The sequence below is a fragment of the Triplophysa rosa genome, linkage group LG13 (assembly GCF_024868665.1).
Source record: "Triplophysa rosa linkage group LG13, Trosa_1v2, whole genome shotgun sequence".
Lineage (NCBI taxonomy): Eukaryota > Metazoa > Chordata > Actinopteri > Cypriniformes > Nemacheilidae > Triplophysa > Triplophysa rosa.
Window position 1 is genome coordinate 3,414,425 of NC_079902.1, and position 18,333 is coordinate 3,432,757.

Below are 18,333 nucleotides of genomic sequence, written 5' to 3' on the forward strand. Positions count from 1 at the left end.
AGCTCTCTCTCTCCTCTCTCTCTCTCTCTCTCTCTCTCTCGCTCTCTCTCTCTCTATCAGTCTCTCTTAATTTTGTTCATATTATGTTTTAATGTACTTGAATGCTGTGTTTCAGGATAAGTTAAGAAGGTTAACCACAGGTACAGTGGGTTGAGGACCAGGCAGACACGCACAGAAAACATCAGACTCAGAATATAAGATGCGCAGAAAATAAAACACAAGTAAAATCCAAGACTCACAGTCAGCTACTAGGCAATGTATAATTGGAATTGAAACATTGCTTGATTTAATGTAAATTTGAATGTCAGTTAATGACATTTATTAATTTAGTAAAGTTAGTAAACTATGCAAGTTATTTTACGGACTTATCTTTAAATGGGTTGATGTCAAATGGAGTTTACATTTATAAATTGTCATTATATGTTTGACGTAAATTTGACTTCGCCAATAATTGTTTACCTTTGAATGTTTTACATTGATTTTGGTTACTGCTTCACTTCTTGAAAAGGTCTCCTACAAGTCATACTTTTACAAATATTTTTTTTGCACTTAAATCACTATCCTTAAGAACATTTCTATAACTTTTTATAAATATGGGCCCTCACCTGTGTTTATGTTTGGGGAAATACCAGTTGATTTCGCGCCATGCAAGTGAGATTAGCTAGTGGGAACTGTGTCATTTCGCCATTGCGGTGATTAAAAAATCATTGCAATAATATAATATTACTTGCAATAAGTTTCGATATCTTGTGTAGGCCTATTTTGGTAATTGAATTAATCTTACGTTTCATTCATATAATGAAAAATCAAGTTTTAGGGCTACCCTTTACCAGAAAGAATGAATGTGTATTTTCCCCATATTCCATTTAAAAGTATTTTGGTGGCAAAATAAACCTGTTTAGGTGGTTTCTGGAATGAAATTGTTTGAAATATACTGTATGTAATACAATATACATTTTTAACTGATTGACATACGGACTATATTTTAGTAAGCCATGCAATTTAAACATAACTTCTGGTGTGCATTTATGTTCATGGCATTTATAATGAAAAAAGAGACGACTGTGCGCGTGATCCGCGCTGCATGACACATCACGTGTGGGGTTAGGGGCTACTACATCCCTGAAAGTAGTTTGCAGGGAGGGATGTCTGGGTTATTACCAGTCCCGCATTTGGCTTTTGCTAATAACGAATTCTTAGATTCCTTGTGTGCCCGTTATATTCAATTAACTTGTAAATGAAATGTGTCATGGCTCTGCCTCACTTAGTCATGTTTTTCTTGGTCCTGTGGCAGAGCCATGACAGAAGCCCCCCCTTTAATGAGCACCTCCAGGTGCTCACCAAGGGGTAGATGGACGAGACAAGACAGACTGGGTGACAGACAGGACAAGGCAAAACGAAGAAAACAAAATCAAGGACAGAATGAACGAGCAGGTATGGACGGTTCCCTGCGAGCCTGCCAGACCCGTTTACTGGCCGGACTTCGCCAAGGGGATCGGGGGGTACGGGAGTTTGCCCGCACCTTCCTGGATGAGGCGGCAGAGACGGAGTTCGGTGAGAAGGAACTTACCATAATTTTTAACGGTTGTCTCACCGAACCCCTCAAGCCCAGCGAGATGAGGAAGCTGAGTACACTGTACTTTGGTGACATGCTCAGGGGTATGTGGTCAACCGGGACGAACCATGGCCCACTACGTTCCGGAGGACCTCGTCCTGGCCACCGTGACCTTGGGGGACTCAGCTCCTCCATCCTCAAGCTCTGTTGTCCCACCCACCTCCAGCTCCGCCGATCTATCTCCACCGCCAGTGAGCCTCCGTGGCAGGCGGGGACGCAGGGAGTCGTGGGACTCCCTGTCCGACTCCTCCTGCACGGAGAGCTAGCCACACCCCGGCCACGCTTCCAGTGGGCCGGTCCAGGAAGAAGAAGCCGAGGAGGGGGAGGCTGAGCCCTGCCCAGTCACAGGCTTCCCGTCCGGTGCAGTTGGCATCCAGTCCGGCGCAGCCGGCCTCCCGTCCGGTGCTGCCGGAATCCAGTCCAGAATCCAGTCCGGTGCAGCAGCTGGCGTCCAGTCCGGTGCAGCAGCCGGAATCTAGTCCGGTGCGGCCGGCGTCCAGTCCGGTGCTGCCGGAATCCAGTCCAGAATCCAGTCCGGTGCAGCAGCTGGCGTCCAGTCCGGTGCAGCAGCCGGAATCTAGTCCGGTGCGGCCGGTATCCAGTCCGGTGCGGCCGGTATCCAGTCCGGTGCGGCCGGAATCCAGTCCGGTCCGGCCGGCGTCCCAGCCGGTGATCCCGCCGGCGTCCCAGCCGGTGATCCAGCCGGCGTCCCAGCCGGTGATCCAGCCGGCATCCCAGCCGGTGTCCAGTCCAGTGTCCAGTGTCATGCCCAGTCCGGTGCAGCCGGCATCCAGTCCGGTGCAGCCGGCATCCAGTCCGATGCAGCCGGCATCCAGTCCGATGCAGCCGGAGCCCATTCCGGTGTCCGGTCCTGCCCAGCCGGTACAGCAGCCGGTCTTCCAGCCAGTGCAGTAGCCTTGTCCCACCGACATTCCAGTCAGTGGTTCCCCCCAGGACTTCCCCAACAAAGTCCCCCAGGACTCCACGCCCTCGAGCGCAGCCGGGGACAAGTACTATTCCCCCAAAGTCTGTTCCTTCCCATGAACCCTTGTCTGTCCCCACCCCCCCCTCCCATGTTTATTATTTTTGATGTCCCACCCTAGTCCTGTTGTTGTCTTGTCATGCCTGCCCTTGATTTTGTTTTCTTTGTTTTGCCTTGTCCTGTCTGTCACCCAGTCTGTCTTGTCTCGTCCGTCTACCCCTTGGTGAGCACCTGGAGGTGCTCATTAAAGGGGGGGGCTTCTGTCATGGCTCTGCCTCACTTAGTCATGTTTTTCTTGGTCCTGTGGCAGAGTCATGACAAAGCCTTTGGTTATGTGTAGAGAGAACCCTCTCGTTTCCTGTATTGTTTCCCGGCCGTGTTTGATTACCCTCACCTGCCCTGTGTCGTTATCCTTCGTTTGTCTTCCCTTTAAATAGTCCTCATGTGTCATTGTCTTGTTGCTCGTGGATTACGTTGTGTATGTATGTTCTTGTAACTTGTTATGTTAGTATTACCCTGCCTTGTGTTTTGCCTTGCCTTACCTGACCGTGTTTAGTTTCTTAGTTTTTTCTGTCCTGCTGTTTTTGCCTCCACGTGGGAAGTCTTTTGTTTTATGTTTGTATCTTAGTTATGCTCTTGTTCTACACCCCCTCGTGGGTTTTTGTTTTGTTTATTTAAAATAAAGTCTTATCTGTTAACCCCTTCAACCCCACCCTGCCTGCATGTGGGTTCTTCCCACGAGATCCATGACAGAAATGTTTAATCAACCACTGTAAAGCAAGCCCATTCTCATGAATGAAATGCGTATAAATAACACGCGCTGTTGCAATATCGTGTAACTCTTTTCAAATTAAAATAACAAGAAATACATAATGCATCCCCTAAATGGCCTAGTATTAATAATCATTAATACTGATATGATGATTAATCTTAAAAATCAGAAACAGTTTAGCAATAAAATCCGAACAATATGTAGCCCATACAATTTTCATGAATAATTATTATTTTCTTTTTTCCAGAGCGCATCATAAATAAATAACATTTTGAACATGTGTTTTTCATTTTCAGAATGCACCTATTATGTTTATGATGTACAGGCAAATATAAAGCAGTAGATTATTCATTTTGAAGACTAACAGCTAAGAAAGCAACATCCAAATGCTGCAGTTATCATTTAATCAGTAAAAATTGCATTGTATTTGGTAGAGCATAAGAATGGAAAAGGTCAATTATAATTTAGCAATAACAAAAATTGTACTGTTCAGGTAGGAAACCTCAAAAAACATAATCTAGAACCACTCAAGTATACACTATGCAGGGCTCCTCCATTAAACCATTGATTTAATCCACATGGGCTTTATAAGGTGGGACCAATATGGGGCTTATGCATGTTTCCCACTTGGGTCCCACATGGGCCCCACTCAGATTCTACGTAGGATTCATATGGGCTAATTCACATAGGGCCGACATGGAACCCGTGGACAAACCCACTTGGGGCCCATGCCTCAAGCCCATATGGGGCCTACATTGGCCCAACAAAAAAATGTTGGCTGGGGGTCTGTCTGTACCGCTTGTATTTTGAAATTCCCTCTTCTCCCCTGTCGTAAAATCACGTATACGCTGACGTATTCTGAACTAGGACCGTATGCAATGCCACGCATGAGGGAACATCACGTTTATATGTATAATTCATGAATGACACGTGGTTACGCTAATGATGACGTCACGACTATAGTATGTTTAATCAATTTTATGCAAACCTTTCTGTTTTCAGTCTTTCCATTGGCTAAAACCAATACGTCTGTAGACGAAATTACATCTTCAGGCGCAATAACGCGTCCATGCGTTATATCGTCTGCACACGTTACGTCTAAAGACATTTTTGATAAAACGGCCTTCCATACAGAAGCAGCGCGTAAGCAGCAATGCAGCAATCATTTCGGCACGAGTCTATTTTTGCTGCTCTGCTCACTCTCAATTAAAGCGAAAGTGAACTGATCCTGGCCAAAATATACATGAATTTACACTAAAAGTTACATTTTACCATAGACGCACAGTGATGATCACATTACTTTTCTTAATTGGTTAATTCCCATTTGCTTAAACCTCAAAAGCAAAGTATTTAACTAACGTTATGTGACAGAAGAACTGATGTCACACTGACATCATGCTACAGCACGTGATGAGTGCAAACAGGTAGCGACATGGACGACACACGTCTCATTGTGGGGGTGGAAAAAAGGAAAGTTTTATATGACCCACAAAACAGTATTTACATACAGTATTTTATAAAGACTTACAAGTAAAAGATAAGGCATGGGAGGAAGTTGCAGCGTCTATTGGTTTTGATGGTAAGTAAAGTTTTAAACACTTGCTAGTACACGCGCAACAATTCAATACAGATATCACACAGACACTTGGTAAACATCTCAAACATGTTTAAGATGGTCTATGTTAATTTGAAGCTTATAGTGCTAATAGAAGCTTATAAACTTATTGAGGCTCATCAGATAGTAGAACTCTAATGTTAGATAAGAAACTTTTCTACAGCTTTTGTCTTTTATAATTATTAATAAGGTAAAGCATAAAGTTATGCATGTGGTATAGTAACACTTTACAATAAGGGCCCATAAATAATCAGGTACTAATATCGGAATTAATACTTACTTTCACATGAAGTAATCAAGAATTAATAAATGTTTCTAATACTGGAGTCATGGGGATTCATGTGTTAATACTGCCCAGGTTAACTAGATGTTAGTACATGTTTGTTAGTTAATGTATTCATTATAACCTGGAAGTAAAACTTACCAAATCTACCTTTAAATAAAGAAAAAGGAGTTCTTCTGAGAACTTGTAATGAGTACTTTAGTAATATTTAACACGTACAATTTTATCACACTTTTACTACTTTTGATATAGCATCTGTCACACTGCTGGATTAGTGGTGGTCCTCAGATTACACATTTTCAACATTTTATTGAGAGTGGGGCAATCACATAAACAGTGGAATGACTATCCATGAATTTACTAAATTACCAACATTGTGATCTTGATAACTATATATTTTGAATGATTTTATGCTGTTTTTTTCCTTTATGTTGTTTTATTTATTGTTTAGTTTAGGCAATTCTTCCCTCAGTAGGTAGAGGTTCTTTTGTTTGTTGTTTTGGCTATTCCTCTCCTCCTGAAGAGATTTTGCTTCCCCTTTTATTTGATTAAAAGAAGTTGTTTTCCCCAATATGGTTGTCTGAGTTGTTGTTGTTGTTTTTTTTTATTCGTTACTCCTTAACCCCTAGATATTCAAAAGGACGTAACACATGCCACTACTGTAGCTTCATTCAATTCAAAAACAGGCTAGTTCCTGATCTTTACTTCTTCATTTACTTCTTTAAATGCACTAGATGATAAATTTATAATCACAATCAACCTGGGTAAAGTCATGACATAAAGATGCATTAACATGTCATGAACTAATGTCAGTAAACAGCTAGTTAATAGTGAATTAATCCTCACCGGCCCCTTCAAGTAAAGTCATGACTAAGGCCCGGTTTCACAGACGAGGCTTAAGGGTAGTCCCAGACTAAAATGAATGTGTGACCTGTCTTAACTCATTATAACTTGCCCAGAAATATCTTAAAATATATCAGTGCCATTGTTTTGTCTCAAGATGCACACCAGTAATGTATTCAATTCAATTCAATTCAATTCAATTTTATTTATATAGCGCTTTTCACAATGTGCATTGTTCCAAAGCAGCTTTACAGGAGCAAATAAGAAAAACACAGAAAGGTAAAACACAGCACAGTGCATGGTGTTTATAGACCAAGCAAGATCATTATAATAAATAAATGAATAAATAAATGCAGTCTCCCGGTGAGCAAGCCAACACTGCACTGCTCTGCTGTGGCGAGGAACCCAAACTCCAATGCTGAATAATGGAGAAAAAAAAACTTTGGGAGAAACCAGGCTCAGCCGGGAGGGCCAGATCTCCTCTGACGTGTCATAGCTGCACTCAGTGACCCCGACCAAAGCCACCGAGCAACGTCCACGAAGAACAGGGAGAGCCCACGAGCCGCGACCCAGGAAGCCCCACCCGCCGAAACCGTGCAGGTCCAACCCGGTCCCATTCCGCGATCAACAACAGACAACAGAGGAACAACCAGGGAAAAGTAGTAATGGCATAATTAACTTTATTCCTCTGTTGTCCGACATCGACCACAAAACAAGACCAACCAGACCAGACCCACACAGTCCCAACAAATGAAATGCCCCGAACCACAACCAACAAGCCCCCCCACTCCCTACAACACCCACCCAGCTACCTCCAATCAAAGTCACTGAGTGCAGCTATAACTTCAAACTGCTGTCGTGTGATGTAAGTTTAGCATTAAATACCAAGTATTGTAAATTTAGCATTTATGTGACAGGTAGTCCGTCTTTGCTCTCGGTTGGGGATGGAATTGTCTGAGCTGGGCAGGCCAGATGGTCGTCTTTTTCTTGGGTGGTGATGGAGTTGTCTTGGATGGAGCTGGATGGTCAGTCAGTCCGCAGGCTCTCGCAGGAGGATGGCACGGGATTTTCCGATGTAGCTGGCGTAATCTCTAGTTGTGGATGGGCATATGACGTTCATCTGGGCCTGGCGCAATCTCTCCCTACCTCGGGATGGGCATCCCGAGGCGAGGGCAGAAACAGAAAGAGAATAATTAGCGTAGCTGAATAAAGTTAATTATGCCATTACTACTTTTCCCTGGTTGTTCCTCTGTTGTCTGTTGTTGAATGGGACCGGGTTGGACCTGCACGGTTTCGGCGGGTGGGGCTTCCTGGGTCGCGGCTCGTGGGCTCTCCCTGTTCTTCGTGGACGTTGCTCGGTGGCTTTGGTCGGGGTCACTGATTGCAGCTATGACACGTCAGAGGAGATCTGGCCCTCCCGGCTGAGCCTGGTTTCTCCCGAGGTTTTTTTTTCTCCATTATTCATCATTGGAGTTTGGGTTCCTCGCCACAGCAGAGCAGTGCAGTGTTGGCTTGCTCACCGGGAGACTGCATTTATTTATTCATTTATTTATTAGATATTATAATGATCTTGCTTGGTCTATAAACACCATGCACTGTGCTGTGTTTTACCTTTCTGTGTTTTTCTTATTTGCTCCTGTAAAGCTGCTTTGGAACAATGCACATTGTGAAAAGCGCTATATAAATAAAATTGAATTGAATTGAAAAGTTTGGCTAGATCAGAGTTATGTTCAGCAGCATATGTGTTTCTTTCTCTGTCTTTCAGATCAGTTCCCGACCTTTTCAGACTACTGAATGCGCTGCTTCAGTTTGTACAGAGGTAAGAAATGTTAAAACTATTGAAGAACCACTTTAAAATCATCAAATGTTTTGAAATTTTAGCGTTGTTTCACTCAATCTTCACTAAATCTTAACTTTTTTATGTCTGCTTGAGTCAGTTTTTCCATAACCTAAATTAAAGCTTTTAAATGAATCACATTGAGACAAGCTGTACCACAACAAATGTTCTGTGTTTTTGTTTTGTAGGTCAACCTATCCAAAATTTAGGATCTCCATTTACCCTGCCATGTCCGGAGTCTTTGTTTATTGAATAAAGCATTTTAATTCATTTAGAGTCTTGTCGTAATTGATGAAGCAGCATTAAAAAAATAGTATTATCACAAAGCCTCAATCTATTTCGTTAGATTTAGATTTGTAATTTTTTTACTGTACAGCAAAATGCAGTGCATTTTAATATATAACATTAAAAACAACTGCTGTAATTAATTTTACAGTAAAATAGTTTTACCGCATTTAAAAAACAGCAAAAAGTATATAAATATTACAGTGTATATATATATATATATATATATATATATACTGTATATATATATATATTTACTGTAAATCATTATACAGTATTTAGTTTTAGTTACTGCAGTTTGTTTTACAGAACCATTGCTGTGTTTCAAAATACAGAAGCTTGCTGGCTATTTGTTGCCAGTAAGTTACTACTGATTTTACGGAAAAGATTTTACAGTGTTGGTCTGTCCCTGTAAACAACAAATTAAAGATTTTATATAGCACAATTTACCCTTCGTAAAACCCTGCCCCCCCTCATTTTCCAACAAGCTTTGGGTATCACCCATGCACTCCCAGTGTAAATGTGTTCACTCCCTGGGGAAATAGTTAAGGATTTCTGGAAAAATGACACGCTGATTTCAGACAGAAAGGTCTGCAATATGCATTGAGGGATACATTCAGGATTTGAGATAACTGTTACAGTAATTATACCTATATTTGCATCCACACCAGATGATAACATTACATTAATTCTAAACACGACGCAGTAGGCTACTATCATTACAGTCACACAAATGGATGTATAGGTAACCTAAATGTGGTGTATTAATTTTTATATTTACTCTGAAATTTGTAGTAATGACAATTTTAGAGAGAGAATAATTTCGGGCAGAGTTTTGGTCGGCCATGATCCTTGTGAAAACGCAAGTAAACTTTTAAATATTAGTTCAGTACATAAAAGAATAACAGTCCATCAGTTTCGTAATCTTTATTTGTGTTAAATACAACAAACACCTGTTGCTTTACGACTTCATTGCTGAAATCGTCTTTCCTTTAAAATGTCACTGCAAATGCTGCTCTCTGAAGGCTGAAGGTGCGCTCATCACATCACAGGGATCTTGCCAGCTTGCTCATACATGTAATATGTAAGTAATATATCAATAAGTATTATATACGCCCTTTTCACATGACGTCACGCATCTTCCGTTCTGCCGCAAAGCAGTGTATCATTACTTCCGCTAGCACTCCAGTTCATAAGGTGGCGGTAATGCACCTATAAGCTGATTTGCCAACCGCCAGTAAAACTCAAGAAGTTACTTCCGCTAGCGCCTCAGAATGGAGTTTACCAAGTGGCTTGCACATCTGCCACAAATACGTCTAGATGATGTACAACGTCTTGCAGACAAATTTTCGCTAACGACAAGATCAAAGCTAGAGAAAGGATACAAATTCTTCGTTGAACAGTACCTGTTTGATTATGAAGGTCAGTGTTTTGTTTTCTTTTTGTGTTAGCGAAGGTGCTAGGATAAGTACTTGAATATGTGTTCTGTCAGTTTTTTTTCTCCCTGTTGTTAAATTCCAGCGCGACGGCAAAATGGAAGTTCTTCTTCTTCTTGTTGTTTGTTGCAAGACGGATGTTATGATACACTGCTTTGCAAGAAGGCGGAAGTTAAGTGACGTCATTGTGAAAAGGGCGTATTCCGCCTTAAAACACCACTTCCCGAAACGCTCCTGTCTGTAATTCGTACATTAATGATTCCAACAATATCGTGTCTCGTAACTGTATTGGTATAGCTGTGATGTGAACTCCGCTATTCTCCGTCATTTAGAATGATTTTTAAAAGTTATAACTTAGTTAGCATTTATCGTTATAGTGTGAACGTCTATTAAAGATTGGTATAAATATCTCTGTTTACTATTACAAAAAAGCTACTTTTTTCATAATAATCACCAAAGCCTACTACGCCAGCCTGCAGGGGCGGAGCTACAGGTGGGCCTAGGCCCCCAGATTGACAGCTGGCCCAGAGCCAATAACTTTATTTTAAATATTAATTTTAAGCTTAATTCTAAATTTGAATTGTATAAATTAATAACATTTGAATTGTTTGTTTATTAATAATAATATCCAAATATTATTAAGAATGTGCTCACGTTAAGTCAGTTACATTACAGTCGCTGTCTGTTGATTCTCTTTCAATGATCATGTAAACATGGCTAAACAGCTATCCATTCGGCAATAAAAAAAAAACACATCTAGACAATGACGCTGAAGAAACACACACCGAGGCACCTGGAAATGAAGGTGAAATACACACAGCAACATCCAATGAGTCGAGTGCTAATGGCAGAATTTGTGCTTCAGCCTCCACTGATATTCTCACTAAGCCGGCTTCCGAATTAGTAAATCAAAACCGTCCACAATAAATATGCCATATTTTTTAATGCACGCAGACATTTTCCTGAGGTGCACACCGAGTTTAGTTTTATAAAGAGACCTTTATAAAAATCGGAAACGTTTCCGACAGGCCTGTAACAAACATGAGTCTAGTAAACCGCGCTGACTTTATAGGGCTGTGACGGTGGCCGTGACAACCGCACCACGAGGTGGTAAAGTGCCATGACGGTGGTGAGCAAATATGTGACAAATATAAGTGTAATAAAAATGATAGTTGCGATCAGGATTGCCATTTGTAGCCTTTCAGTTGTAGATGGTTTCATTTAAAATATTTTACACAGAAATTATATGCATACGTTTCCGTTGGTGCGTTCGAGCGCGGGCCTGGCTGCACGGCAAAACCCAGGTTACTCTGCGGGTTCTGCAATGGATCTTGTTGTGAAGTTAACAGTTAGGCCTACATAAAATCAAAACCGGCTATGACCCGCTTGCTTGGTGTCAGAGCGTGCGCAGGTTTTGCCGCGGTTGCGGAGAGATACAGTATCTATTCGTTTGCGCTCCTGTGCACATCTTCTGAACGCGCATTTAGTGCAGCTGTAAACATTTTAATCTGGACAATGTCAACATGTAAATTTTCCACCAACGAGTAGGAAAAAGTAACGTTTTTATGGCAATCTGAATAGGAAAGCCAAGGTAAGTTTAAAGAGTTTGTTCCAAATGGAATTGTTAAGGACTGTAAGGGTTAATACGAGACTGACTGAAGTTGTCACTCCAATAAGAGCTTTTTTATTTAATATTTAACTTTAATTGTTTAAGTTTTCATTATTTACTGATGTTTATTTAAATGTTTTATATGCTGTAGTGTGCCGTTTCACTGATGGATTTGCGCATTAAACATGGCAGGATGTTTCATCCTCATTTATTTCAGATATCATATTTCAATTTCAAGTATGTAACTATTTAACAATTTCAAGTATTTAAATAAGGTCCATATTTCTCTTCCACTCGTCATGTGGTTGCTACATGAAAATAAAATAATATAAATATTATTTATATAAATAATATATACTTCCCAAACCACCGCACCACCGCTGTTGATTTGTCCATTACCACCACGGTGGTAAAACACTGCCACCGTCACAGCCCTAAAAAGCCATGCACCGCAAATCCATGGGACCGTGTTAAATCAACTGCACAGGGATGCCGTTTCATTTGTAGAGCAAAGTTTATTGAATTGCATTTTACGCCACAGTGGGACAGAACACCGGTCCATCAATTTTTCTTAAAAATTACTTTGAATTATTCCGGCCCACCCACAATTTTACAGGCCCACCTATCATCTACTTTCTGTATCCGCCTCTGACGCCAGGTTTGTCGGACTAGTTTGTTTGTCTGACAAAATGGCGGTCAGTCAAGGGGGCACACAATATCGTCGTTATAATTGGTCAGATTGCCCTATCAATCAAACTGCTTGTGAAGGGTCAATTGCTTTCGGTCTCAGCAACATAAAATAAATATGCATTTTAGTCTATTTATGGTTTCTTTTAATAAAACAAGGCAAAGCAATGGTACAATGGAAGCATTTATTTAAACTTAAAGCACACACACAATAAGTAAACAGCTCCCTAGATCATACCGTCTTATCAGGACACACTTTCCTCTGGGGAGCTGAAAAATGTGCAAAGTTTTTCTCGAACATCGTAAGGGTCTCTGCATCCACCCATGTTTCTGACGGGGAGAAGCACTTCACCTCTTTGTTCTGCCTCATCCAGCCACCTCTGATTTTCACATGGGTTTGTGAGGTAATTATGCAGGACACAAATAGCTATGACGATAGAGTCTGCATTTTCTGGTTTACATTCATCCTAGTATGGAGTACCCTCCACCTGGATGACAAAATTCCAAATGTACATTCAACAACCATCCTGGCTGGTTTTGAAAATCCGTCTCCATCGAGGAATTCTGTTGCCTGGAAATGGTCTCATTAAATATGTTTTGAGTGGGAATGCTCCGTCTCCTACAATGGTGTAGGGCATTCGGCCTTGCACACCAGATCCTGGGAACGGGCAGTCTGCAGGGATCGACAAAGTTTTTTCCTCATTGCCTCTTCCAAGAGCAGACCCACTGTAAACTCCACCATCACTTGTTTGTCCAAAATCACCCACCTGGATAAATGCGTACTGCATTCTGCATCAGTAAGTGCCAGTAGGACGGAAGGAGCAAGTCCTTTTGTAGTTAAAGTACAAACTCCCGGAATGTGCAGGTGACACAATGGTGAAGTGTTTACCATCAATAGCACCTAGGCAGTTTGGGAAGTTCCATTTCTCCCAAAACTTGGAGGCTATGGCTCTCCACCTTTCCTCTGTTAGTTTAGAGAACTGTGATGCCATCATTTGCTTCTCAATGGCTCTAACAAGTCATGTGAACAGACTCCGACACAGTGCTAATCTCCAGACGGTACTGGAAGGACATTCTGGTGAAGCTCTCGCCAGTGGCAAGATATCTGTGGAAGACATACAAAAAAAAGTTAAGGTTTCTGTGTATGCACATTTATATGCTCACAAACAAAATACATATACAAACACACACACACACACACACACACAGATTTTGTAATTTTTTTATTTTACAGCACATGAGTGCAAGCGGAGATAAAAGGTATTGAGAGATGCTTTTGTGCAAAACAAGAAGCAAAAAAAATGCCCAGTGGTTCTGCTTGTGGCACAGTGCGGGAGTGGAAATGCGAGAGAGTGATGTCATTTCTTGTGCTTTATAAGCAACAAAGAATGTTAGTATATAACAGTGGTTGACATCCTAAAAATTCTGAATTGTTTTCCCTACTTTTTTATAGTGAAGTATAAAAAAAATACAATTAGCATCACAACATTATTACCTTTGTCTAACGCACAAATAAGTCTATACAACATTGTTATTGCTAATACATTCACAACATTATTTTAAACTGTAGTTCCAGACACACAGCTAAGCAGGCACCACTGGACATGACTGTAGCAGAGGAGGAGTAAGAGCTCTTGGAACTCAGTCAAACTTGCAGTCCCATAACTGCCACACATAGGTCTTCCATGTCATCACCAGCACCTCAAAAATCTGCAACCCCCACCCCACTCCCTGGCACCTCCACTCCACCCACAATTATTCAAGACCTGACACCCCTACCCCCGCCATACATCCAAGGGTACAAGCTCTGATTTCAGAAAGTCAACAAATCAGACATAAAAGAAGAACGGTTTCACCAACTGCAACAGAATAACAACTACTTACCATGAGGAAGAAACACTTCACCCCCACCATGTGACACCTACCCCAACATCCAGCATGGCTGAGAAGCATAAAACGACTTATCATTCACTGTAGTGTAACATTTTAACTTTATAAACATGTTATTTATTTAGTTCTTTTGGATTAGGCATGTTGTACATTGTAGCGAGGAAGGCAGGGCGAGAGCCGTGGGGCGGGTAAGGCGGGGCCGGCGGCGTAAGTGGCAAGGAGTGTCAGTTGTGCGACGCCGGTCCCCGCATGCCTCACGGGGGAGCTCGGGAGCATAAGAGGACGAGCGAACGGACCATCGAGAGAGAGGACCCGGGCCCAGAAACAGTTAAGTTTGTTTATGTGTTCGTGTGGCCGGCAGTCGACTGTGAGGTGGCTGCCGGCCTGTTATTTGCTGTTTATTGTTTATTTATTTTTGAATTAAAGTTTGGTAAATGTTCGCCGGTTCCCGCCTCCTTCCTTTCCGTTTTATTGAACTTTGTTACATTGGTGCAGAAACCCGGGAGGAAGGAGGGACATGCTGTCGAAGAGCCCTCGCCGCCGAGCGGCCTCGCGGTGCTGAGGAGTTCGGGCAGCGCGGACGAGGGCGTCTGCCAGCGGCTGCCCGAGACCGTGGTGCTGGAACGAAGAGGATTCGGTGGGGACGGAGAGCCCGCGGCTGTGCTCCTGGGACGAGGTGGGATGGCGGCCATGGAGGGAGCTCAGGAGTGCCAGCTGCCCTCAGCCAGGAGGCGGCTGGAGGATCGGGCCGTCCGCCGGACGTCCAGCACCACAACCTAGCGCCGCGAGGAGGAGCCTCGGCTGGGCTGAGGACCGAGCAGCAGCGTGTCAGGGAACCGGACCACTTTTTTTTTTGTCCTCTCTCCCATCTCTCGTCCCGGTCGCTCGGGATGCTCCCGGCTCAGTTCTCTCGCCTCGTCCGTGCATGCCCAAGTCACTGGGGCCCTCATGGGAGAAGGCCCCCGGGGGGGGGGGGGAGTAAGCACAGGCTCGGTGCTGCCCCCCGGCCTGTGAGGGGTGATGGGGTTATGTAGCGAGGAAGGCGGGGCGAGAGCCGTGGGGCGGGTAAGGCGGGGCCGGTGGCGTAAGTGGCAACAAGTGTCAGCTGTGCGACCGCCGGTCACCGCATGCCTCACGGGGGAGCTCGGGAGTATAAGAGGACGAGCGACCGGACCATCGAGAGAGAGGACCCGGGCCCGGAAACAGTTAAGTTTGTTTATGTGTTCGTGTGGCCGGCAGTTGACTGTGAGGTGGCTGCCGGCCTGTTATTTGCTGTTTATTGTTTATTTATTTTTGAATTAAAGTTTGGTAAATGTTCACCGGTTCCCGCCTCCTTCCTTTCTGTTTTATTGAACTTTGTTACATACATGGTTTCAATTTAATAGTATTTTAAAGGAAAGGTTATTTTATATCTACGGTATATTCATAAACCCATTTTTAAGTTCTTTACGGCTTAAAAAAAGTGTTGTTGTGACTTTGTTGTTCGGTTTGTTGTTCTGTTTGGTCAGTTTAATAAGAAACATTTAATAAATAAACAACGTTTAACTTATTTTACCAAAGTTTCATCTGGTTTGCGACAATTTCGAATTAGTCAATACGTCTTAATACATCTTTTAACTTTATTCACACATTTAATCTCGGCATTCATATTTTCTCATTAAAAACAATAAAAAAAAAACAATACTTAAGTATTGACATATTGATCTTACCTCAGTGTAACTGCAAGCCATCCTGTAATTTGTAGTTTGTCTCATCAGGTTGGCTCCGATCAGGGAAAGAATGTGATCCATTTGGTTTGCAGGCATCCTAAAGTAGTTCAGGTGCCGGTCGCTGTCGAGGCGCAGTTCAGCAACCAGATGATAATATGCACCAAACGGTCTCATCCGTTGATTCATTGAGTGAATCCAAAGTCTGCGTCTCATTCTTTTGCATAGCCTCCTAAGCAATATAGCGCAATGGCTTTTCTTATGTCTGCACTACTCGGAAAAGAAAGACAATAAAAACATTGTAGATGAAACAAACAAAAGTTAAACAACACGCATAGATAGTTTTTGACAAGTGTTTTATCTTAAATCGATTTGAAACAGAAATAAACACAAACTTACCCATTATTTACAGGCTGCTATACAAAAGCCGTGGTTTGGCTGCGCGCTGCTAACGCTGCCGGTGTGAAAGGAAAATGGCGACGTGCTGCTACTGCACTCGACAGTGTTTCCCATTCATTACTCAGAATATGGGGGCCCGAAAGTCTAATTTGTCCTGCCACAGTTTCAAAAGGAACCTAAAATATTTACAGTTCTCATAAAATAAAATCTCTCTGTTTTAGATGGAAATTAGACATTTAATGGTAATAAAATTACATGTCAGTGACATTAAATTTGTGTTGCAAATAAGTCATGAAATTACCAAAAAATACAAATACATACGTAACTGGTACGTTGTGTGTTAGCTGGGGGCTGTCTGTAACGTGGTTCGAACACTTACTGTACATAAGATGGCTATACTTTAAGTTGAAAGTAACAAAACGCACATAAATTATTTTAACACAAATTTTAAAAAACCATGAATGTCATACCGAATGGTTAAATATTACTATATATTGAGAAATGTGGCATCCTTAATATACTATTAATATACTATTTCCTGTCAAAAATCAGGTAACAGAGCAAGTCTAAAAGCCTCATTAATTACCCTTGCAAACAGTGCTTTTACTGAATTTACGGCCTTGGATGAATAAAATATTTAGATGCTCTTCTCAGTCAGCTAGATTGAGCTTTGGCTCTCTTTCAGTCGGGTCTCTTCAACGGGAGAGTTTCAAGAGGTCTAGACTAGAGTAACTCAGTATTGAATAACTCCGCTCTTTCCAAAGGTGTGTACACGCACACACCAACACACTCACAAATGTTAACACAGCCACTAATAAACACTCTAGATAATTATAATTAAAGAACTTCAACAACACATTTCTTGGTCATTCATTATGCAATTTTTTTTCTGCATTAGGGTTGCAACTGTCCGTATACTGAGCCTGCCTGATTTGACTAAATAAAACGAACACCCATCGTTATAAGGGTTTATATTATTTGCATAGGCTACTATGAAAAAAACACTTTTGAGGCTCTTTTGTATTGCCAACCTAGACAATATATAGTGACGAACAAGGTGTGCCAAAACAAGTTGTAGTCAGCAGAGAGACTTGTCCGATCTCTAAAGCCATTTTAGCAAAAGCATCTGTTACCATAAAGACAGGGTACGTCATTTTTACCGCTTGACGTCACATATAACAAAGGCGTTACTCAATGTGCGCTGTGAAGGAGTTTGAAATGTTGGGAGCTGTCGTCTTCACCTCCATTGCCAAAGTAAATCAATCTGACAAACCATCTGTAAATCGGATTCAAGGATAAAGTAATGAAATAAAATGTTATAGCCACTACGTTAGATCACATGATTTTATTTCATTCTAATTCTGCGTTCCCCCTGCCATCACATATTTTACGAGAACAGTGATGCACCTATACCCAAATACACAGGATTTAGGAGCGGTTAGCACAGAACGCATCTTTGCGTCTAAAAACGCATGACACAGCACTCAGGAAAGTTTTGAAAAAGAAAAGCGCAAAACCGCAAGGGTCTCGTGACAGACTTGTCATGCCTTCGGGGTCTTCTGATTGGTCCACTTCTGTGGAACTGACATTGATGAGCTGTGCTGTGTGTAAAATTTAAATTATTTCAGTTTGACACAGCGTCTTAAAACCATGGCGCTTATGTGAGAGACTCTGCAAATGGCACAAGACGAAGGCATAACAGTTAAACACGTCCGTCTAGAGCATGTTTACATAGAAAAACTATATACAAGTAGTTCAGCAGAATAGAAAAACGTATTCTGTGTAAGCTGCACAAAAACAATATAAATTGGTTTATTCATATTTCGCAGTACTTAACACCTAAAAAATCTTATGACCTCTCCAACTCATATTAAGTGGGAATAGGCTTGGAATAGAATTCCTTGCATACATTTCTGCATTAAGAAGACGAGCATTTAACAGTCCATGCATCACAAATTAAGCAATATCAAATCACCACAGCATTTAACGTTATCTTAATAAAAAAGTTAGTTTTAACTTAGCTGAGAAGGTATCTTTCGTGATTTCCTCTGAGAAAACTCTTCCACAACGTAATTCAAATCCAGCTGTTTCACAAGACTGCATCCAATGGCCAGACAGCGAACTGATGCCAGGGTTTTTCCTGCATAGAGAAATTGAAGGCGGCCGCCTCCATCAAATGTCGTGCCGCCTCAGGTTCTCGCTAAAATTATGTTGCGAGTCTTCACAAGAAATGCTGCGTCCATTTAACACTGTCATTTGTAACTGTAGTTGCGACATTACGCCATAGTGGAGGCGCTGTTTCGTTATCAGCACACTGAGGCGCTAAAAAGAGTTCCAGAACAAGAGCCTGCCTGTGTTTTACGGCTGTTTGTTT

General features: G+C 41.9%; 1 long non-coding RNA gene across 2 annotated transcripts; it reads right to left on the minus strand.

Annotated features, from left to right (window-relative positions):
- Positions 1-11,707: 11,707 nt before the first annotated feature.
- On the minus strand, positions 11,708-17,959 carry LOC130563387 (uncharacterized). 2 transcript variants are annotated; one of them, XR_008964116.1, is made up of 4 exons: positions 15,960-17,959; positions 15,564-15,830; positions 13,849-13,906; positions 11,708-13,069 (listed from the first exon to the last, which is right to left on the minus strand). It is a non-coding gene; the product is annotated as an uncharacterized LOC130563387 (long non-coding RNA). The 2 variants fall into 2 exon arrangements; XR_008964115.1 differs by having other exon boundaries at positions 15,564-17,959.
- Between the last annotated feature and the right edge of the window lie 374 nt (positions 17,960-18,333).